Source organism: Schistocerca gregaria, chromosome 11 (genome assembly GCF_023897955.1).
Source record: "Schistocerca gregaria isolate iqSchGreg1 chromosome 11, iqSchGreg1.2, whole genome shotgun sequence".
NCBI lineage: Eukaryota > Metazoa > Arthropoda > Insecta > Orthoptera > Acrididae > Schistocerca > Schistocerca gregaria.
In genome coordinates, this window is record NC_064930.1 from 25,486,828 (window position 1) to 25,494,450 (window position 7,623).

Genomic DNA, 7,623 nt, shown 5'->3' on the forward strand with positions numbered 1-7,623 from the left:
TTATCTCGTTGCTCTCAAGTTGGCACTTACGTAGGAAATTCCCCCCCCCCCCTCAGATTTAGTGGTAAGATGGCCCAGTGACAGCCCATCAAAAACTGAACACGGATCAAGTGTGAAAACAGCAGGAAGATGTTCTGAACTGTGAAAGAAAAAGCGAAATGGGAACACTGAAAGATGCAAGCAATACTAAGGGTAGATGCTCAGCCACAGCGTCATGGGTAAGTGATCCGTATTCAAAACCCTTTGGTGCCACTTATTTTTATTTATTTTCAGAAAATTATGAACTGTCCGCCCATTCACTGAAATGTTTGTCCTCCTTCTGTAGTCTTGGTAGTTGTCGTACGATTCACTGGTAATAGAATATGAGTCATGTGCTAAGCAATCGTTTCCGTCGCAAGTAAACGTGATGACTACCAAGAGCAGGCGAGACACCACATAGACGTCTCACAAAAATGGAAACAACAGACAAACTATTGTGAATTATGTTACAACAAAGGAATTCTAGAACCGAGACGTCTAAAACGGAGTGCAACTCCAAAAACGTTAAAGACTTATATGATATTGCACTGCCTGTGTTGTTCTGATTACGATGCAAAGTTCCTTTCGACATGCATGGATTAAATGAATTCGCAATTTCCAATGAGGACAACCATCAGCTGTAGAAAATCTGATTTTCATTGTCATCACCCCATTCTACAGTTGATGGTTGTCCTCTTGATTTATTTCATAACGGCTGTAGCCGCCGCAGAGCCTGTTCCTTTGGACATGCATGCGTGGCCAAAGAAACCTAAAAATGTACACCACCTACTCCAACAACCAGGCCCATTTCACCTTCTCCCATCTTGACACCCTTGTCTAAATCCCGGTCAAGGCGCGACAGCACCGTATCCTTTTCAACAACATCCGCTCCCTTTCCGCCAACAAGATCCTCTTCCTGCACACCCTAGCCACCCACCGCATGGATGCCTTCCTCCTCAATGAAACCTTCCTCGAACCCTTCCACACCGTCCACATGTCGCCCTACCTCATTCACCATTCCGATAATCCCCTCCTGATTGTGCGTGGCGGAGTTGCCATTGGTCACCACTGCCAGATCCCTGTTGAGCTCGAACCTCTCCTTCCCGATCCCACCGAACACCTGATCCTTAGTCTCTTCTTCCCCTGCCTTACCGTTACCTGTGCCACTATCTATGTCCGCCCTAATGCCCCTATTCCCTTCGACTTCCTCTCCCACATTGACAGTACCGTCTCCTCCTACGTGATCGCTGCTGACCTCAACATCCACAGTTGTTCCGCCGCCCAGTTACAGCGGTGGCATTGGTTCCTCTCCTCCCTTCAAGGCGACCTCATCCCCATCCCCCAGCACACCCGTCCCAAATCCAACTACACTCCTGATGTTGTCCTTTCCTCCCCTAACCTCCTCGGTGGATGTCCTGGAGCCTATTGGTAGCGACCATCTCCCTGTCCTCCTCACCGTTTCAGACGGTCGTCGCCCCCGCCCCGACCCTCGTCATGACCCTCCCCCTAAGTACGTCCATGACTATTCCCGTGCCAACTGTAATGCCTACCAGGATACCCTCTCCACCCGGGTTGATAGCCACCCCTTCACCTTCCGCCACCCTGACGATGTAACCCATGCCGCCTCTTTATTCCAGCAGACCTTGTCTGAGGCCGTGGAGGCCCACGTCCGTACTGTCGCCATCCACCCCCACCGTCCTACCTTACCCCCACAGTCCGTCCTCCTCCTCCATGAATCCCGCCGTCTCTACCGTGCATTCCTCCACACGCGTGACCCGGACACACTATGACGCCACCGGCAACTCCAGCGACACATTCGTAATTTGCTCGTGGCCAAGAAACGCCGGGACTGGCGACAACATGCATCCGTTTAACTGCTACCCTACCTATCAAATCGTCCAAGTTATCGCCAGCCTTCCATCGCCTTACCGGAACTAAACCCTCCCCATACTATCCTCTTCTCCATGATGATCACCCCTTCCCCGACACCCTTAGTAAGGCCAATCACTTTGCCTCCTACCTGCCCGATGTATTTTCCATCCCCAATGATCCCCTGTTCGATTACTCCCTCTTCCCGGATGTCCGTGATCGACCGACACCTCTGTCCCTCCCCTCGCACCTGGTTTCCAGTACTTGGACAACAATGCACACACGGATTATGTCCTCCTCCCCTCCATCTATCCCTCCTATTAACTTTGATCCTCCCCTCCCCCACTTCCTGTGTCCTTTCCTTTCGGCACCCTCCCTCCCTTCTCCTTCCTTTTCCCCCTCTCCCTCTCCCACCCCCCCTCCTCCTCTCTTGGCAGGTCCCCAGACTCGCACACGCTCTGTGAACATTCGCGCACCTGAGATCATCGCCATCAGTGTCTCGTGTGTGTGCCTTCGTTTGTGTTTTGTGTTCTTTCGCCATCACGCCACCACTGTTCACGTGTGCCGTCACCGTCATCCCTGTTATGTGTGCCGTGTCAACTAGTGTTAGTGATATTTCTCGTCCAGTGTGAATGGCTCCATGTCTTTTGTATTTTAGTGTCTACAATTTTAGCCCGCTGTTTTGATTGTATTCTCTGTGCCTCCTATCTGTAATACTTATTGTCGAACTCAAGGCTGAAGAGCGGCGTACTCTGCTGCTGACAGCCCGCCTTTGTATAAGGTGATCCAAAGAACAATAAAGAAAAAAGAAAAAAAAAGTGAAGATATGAGTATTCAAAGTTCAGCCGATAATTTGTGGAAGCCTCAGTCCCGTGCAAGTTCTGTGGCAGATTTAATTCGTTCACTGTGTCACAGCGTTGAGGTGTGTGTGTGCTACAGGTTTTTACGATTTATAATTTCTCAGTGTTTTGGCAGTCGTCGAAATACGGAACGAGAAGGAATGGCTTCTGATTTGCTGTCGCTTAAGACTAAGGGAAAACCAATGTTTCAAGAGCTCCATAGCAATCCTGATATATTGTTCCAGTACATAGGAAGGGGTAGATCTACATTCAATATACTACATGGGTATTTATTATTGTGCAGTGAATCTATTCATCTATAGTAATGTTTGATGTCGCGATCAAATAAATGCTATAAAAATACTACTTCAGCATATGGCAATGCCTTAACAATTTTTATTCGTCACATGACAATTATTTAAAAGTTTCAAAGTAATTTTCTCATCTATTTATATTTAGCACTGAGCAACAAATGGGGAATTTTTCAAGCCCCTTTGGGCTCAAACCCTGATTCTTCTTTAGTGTAACACCCCCTATTGTTGTGCATAACTTTGTCAGCGAAAGAGGCGGCTTTCAAACGAAAAATACATTACCGATAATTGCCAGCAACTCGACAGATGTGTAGTGCAATTTCAGCAAATCATATGCATAACATAATGATGAATTACTTTTTGACTTGAACTGGTTTTCTAAACTGCCAATCTTTCAAAATATAATTTTTGGTAAGACTGTTATTACTTCACTCCAAATGGTTTTGAAAACTGTACAACAAAACGTCATTAAGTGATTGAGTGACTGAGTTATCATACTCATTCGAAATGATAGACTCAGTTCCTCAAATATACTGACCTGCGTATTTGTTGTCCGAAGTATGTCATCGTACTTATCTAGAAATGTGTTGCACAAAAGTGGAGCGATATCTGCCTCTACGAGAAGAAGTTGTGAAACCGAAAACAAGGCAAACAGCCTCAGAACAAATGACCTGGAACCCAATACTAGTTGCGTGCTGCCTATGTCATGGCTCCTGGGAATGACAACAATTTGATTTTCATTACTACACTTAATTATTGATTGAATTTAATAGGTATAATCTTGCGTTAAAAGTTGAATCAGTTCTTATGAAAAGGTCCAATTTTTCACAAATTCAGATTTCAGTACTTTTGCATTCTTCGGGACTGGTTGGTAGGACATGTTCTGAGGCATCAGAGGATTACAAATTCAGCATTGGAGGGCAGCGTGGAGGGTAAAAATCGTAAAGAGAGACCAAGAGATGAATACACTAAGCAGATTCAGAAGGATGTAGGTTGCAGTAGGTACTGGGAGATGAAGAAGCTTGCACAGGATAGAGTAGCATGGACAGCTGCATCAAACCAGTCTCTGGACTGAAGACCACAACTACAACAACATCATCTGTAGACGGATGTATTTGTGTTGAGAACGTCATGAGATTCTGTCTTTAAAGCCAAAAAAATCATTGCCAAAATTTTTAGTTGGTATGAAAACGTCGTGAGTCCAGGACACATGACGTTTTCGTACTACAGCTTCTCATTAGTTTTATGTAACATTTATTAAATCTACAGCTTCTCATTAGTTTTATGTAACATTTATTAAATCACCGGATGTGGCCCACAGTTTATGTCGCTACATTAACAACAATCAAATTTTACCAGTGCCGATTTCGTGATCTACTTATTGGCACCACATTATAAGACAATTCGTGAGTGTTAGTTCTATAATCTTTCATTAGTAGCTGCAATTTAATCAGAAAAGAGAGCATGGACTCAAATGAAGAAGGTAACAGCCTTAACATGACGAAAGGCATACAGCATTACGATAAATGCAAACACAGCATAATAAAAAAGACTAGATTATGAAGAGAAGCGTACATTAACTACAAAGGGCAAAACATTCCTGCAACTGGTGTGTTTGAAAAAATTTGTCAACGCTTTCCTACCTGAGGCGCTCTTTCCAACCTTGTGATAGGGTGGTGGGGGGTATAAAGAGAAAGTTACGACAGACTGATAGTTTACACTGTTGAAGAATATGTTGAACTAATTCTTCATTCTGCCGATAGAAAAACTCATTCATTGTCAACTACCTTGAAGATAACAACATTATTAAGAACTGGACGGGTTGGTGGTCAGATCTTTTTAGATGCAATTCCCAGAGTTCAGAAACGATGAGAAAAGACAGTCAATGTCAGTGTTTCACAGTACAATATGTTTGAGTATGGCAGCCACAACCCAGGGGTATTAGTAGCCCTATCATTCATTGATGGACTCACTCAAAACTCTTTCAGATTTTTAAACGCCTAGCATTTATCAGACTCCCAACAACTTTAGCACTCGAAGTGAAATGTCCTATAAACAAAGTTAAGATAAAAGATATAAAAAATACTGTAACAGTATATCCCAGAGGAGCACAAAAACTTTAATACTGATTTATTCACTTGGCCTACTACAGCTGAAGAAGATGAAAATGTATGAAACCTACGGAAAACGTTGCAACAATGCTTATCTGTAATGATGATAATGTTAAAATTCTATCTGTACTTTATTTTTATTAATAAATTCTGATAATTCTATAGTTATAATATTATTTATTTTAATTTGGTTCATAAAGGTCATGAGTCAAAGATTTAAAAAAATAATTTTAAGAATGTGAAAATAAAAATTGATGATTTGAAGATGTAGATTTATTGGCTTCCAGGCACACCAGAGCATAAAAGTCCAAGTACTTCATGTCTTCTGCCACTGAAGGATAAAACAGCTGTCTTTGAATATCTCAAAATCATGTTTTATGGGCATGTGACCTTTTCATAACAACCGATGCAGTTACAAACCGCGTGATTCTCTAGAGGTTGCGGAACTGGTTGCTCGTGTTGAGTCACGACGTGCAAATACTCGGACTTGATTGATCCAAAACTGGAGAACGAAAGCACAGGAAACTTTTCCTCCCTGATAGCGCCTACAAAATGATGACAGGAAGAAAGTTCATACTGTTCATTTTCGCTGTTCATTAGCGAAACCTCAGCATTAGGCGTGACTTTCTTATTTACTTCTTTACTGTCGATACAACGTAATAAACATTGATATGTGTGAAAAACTAACTTTTTCTTCGAATGGTGCACAAATTATCCAGACTATAGTCACCCAGTCCCTCGAAATGACAGTACTTAGCAACAAACTTGAAACATAATTCCACACTTACCCTAAATTTTTTCTCTCTTACATGCCTAACGTCAAATACGTAACACCTTGGTACACGTTACATGCCCACCAAGACACAAAACGCACGCACAAAAAAGATCTCATCGGTCGTCGCGATGTCGGAACTGGCATTGAAATCAGTTCTGCAGCTCGCGACTGCCCTCCGTTGGCGGCAGTCGGTACTATGCGGAACTAACTGCTTGCTACCACTGGCCGCTACTGTCCTCTAGCGTCACTCCTGTACACTATGTGGGGCTGACAGGCTGTAGAATCGCCGGCACTACAGCGAGCTGACGTCGTAACGTCGAGCGTGTCAGACCTCCACCCACGCGTCTCAGTGTAGCAGCCGGACATGGCCCAGACTCAACTTATCACTGGAAGTCCTGTACAGAAACACTCGGCCACTCTGCCGCTATAGCCGTGGTGACGGAACAACCGACTGTTATAACATCTGACTGGTCAGTCGATTGTTTTTCGTTCAGTATTTTTTTTTTCAGTCTTATGAAACAGCTGAATGAAAATTAGTCTCTGTGGCCAAGTCAGCTACACGACTGTTTTCACTCATTCACCAGGTTTGAGTGGCGTCATTCAATACCAGACAACTGACTAAGTCGGTTGCGGGCTTTGAATGAATGTTTCCATACATGTGAATAAAAAGTAATGTGTGTCTTTACATATTTAAACATGATTGTCGCACTTCTGGCATTAAATACCAGTTTTTGGTTGGTTCCCAAATATTCATATCTCGTGCTGCACATCAAATTTGTTGTTGTTCTGGTCTTCAGTCCATAAACTGGTTTGACACAGCCTTCCATGCTACCTTATTGTGCGCTAGCTGCTTCATGTCCAAGTAACTACTGCAACCTATATCCCTGCGAATCTGCTTGGTGTATTCATCTCTTGGTTTCCCTCTACGATTTTTACCCCCCACGCTGCCCTACAATACTAAATTGGTACGCCTCAGAACATGTCCTACCAACCGATCTCTTCTTCTAGTCGAGTTTTGCTATATATTTCTCTTCTCCCCAATTCTGTTCAGTACCTCCTCATTAGTTAGTTGATTTACCCATCTAATCTTCAGCATTCTTCTGTAGCACCACATTCCGAAAGCTTCTATTCTCTTCTTGTCTAAACTAGTTATTGTCCACGTTTCGCATCCATACATGGCTACACTCCATACAAATACTTTCAGAAAAGACTTCCTGACACATCTATACTCGATGTTAACAAATTTCTCTTCTTCAAAAACGCTTTCCTTGCTGTTCTCTACATTTTACATCCTCTCTACTTTGACCATCCTCAGTTATTTTGCTGCCCAAATAGCAAAACTCGTCTACTACTTTAAGTGTCTCATTTCATACTCTAATTCCCTCAGCATCGACTGATTTAATTCGGCTACATTCCATTATCCTCGTTTTGCTTTTGTTGATGTTCATCTTATATCCTCCTTTCAAGACACTGTCCATTCCATTCAACTGCTCTTCTAAGTCCTTTGCTGTCTCTGACAGAATTACAATGTCATTGGCAAGCCTCAAAGTTTTTACTTCTTCTTCATGGATTTTGATTCCTAGTCCACATTTTTCTTTTGTTTCCTTTACTGCCTGCCCAATATACAGATTGAATAACATTGGGGATAGACTACAACCCTCTCTCACTCCCTTCGCAACCACTGCTTCTCTTTCATGCCC

General features: G+C 43.1%; 1 protein-coding gene across 2 annotated transcripts in view; it reads right to left on the bottom strand.

The window, feature by feature from the left end:
* The window catches only part of LOC126295351 (speckle-type POZ protein-like), a 155,444-nt gene extending 149,379 nt beyond the window's left edge, over window positions 1-6,065 (bottom strand). The window contains exon 1 of one of the 2 annotated variants that reach the window (XM_049987819.1): window positions 5,937-6,065. The gene's annotated coding sequence lies outside the window, so the exon portion shown is untranslated. The remainder of the gene's footprint in view (window positions 1-5,936) is intronic. The other variant, XM_049987818.1, reaches the window with a different exon arrangement.
* Between the last annotated feature and the right edge of the window lie 1,558 nt (window positions 6,066-7,623).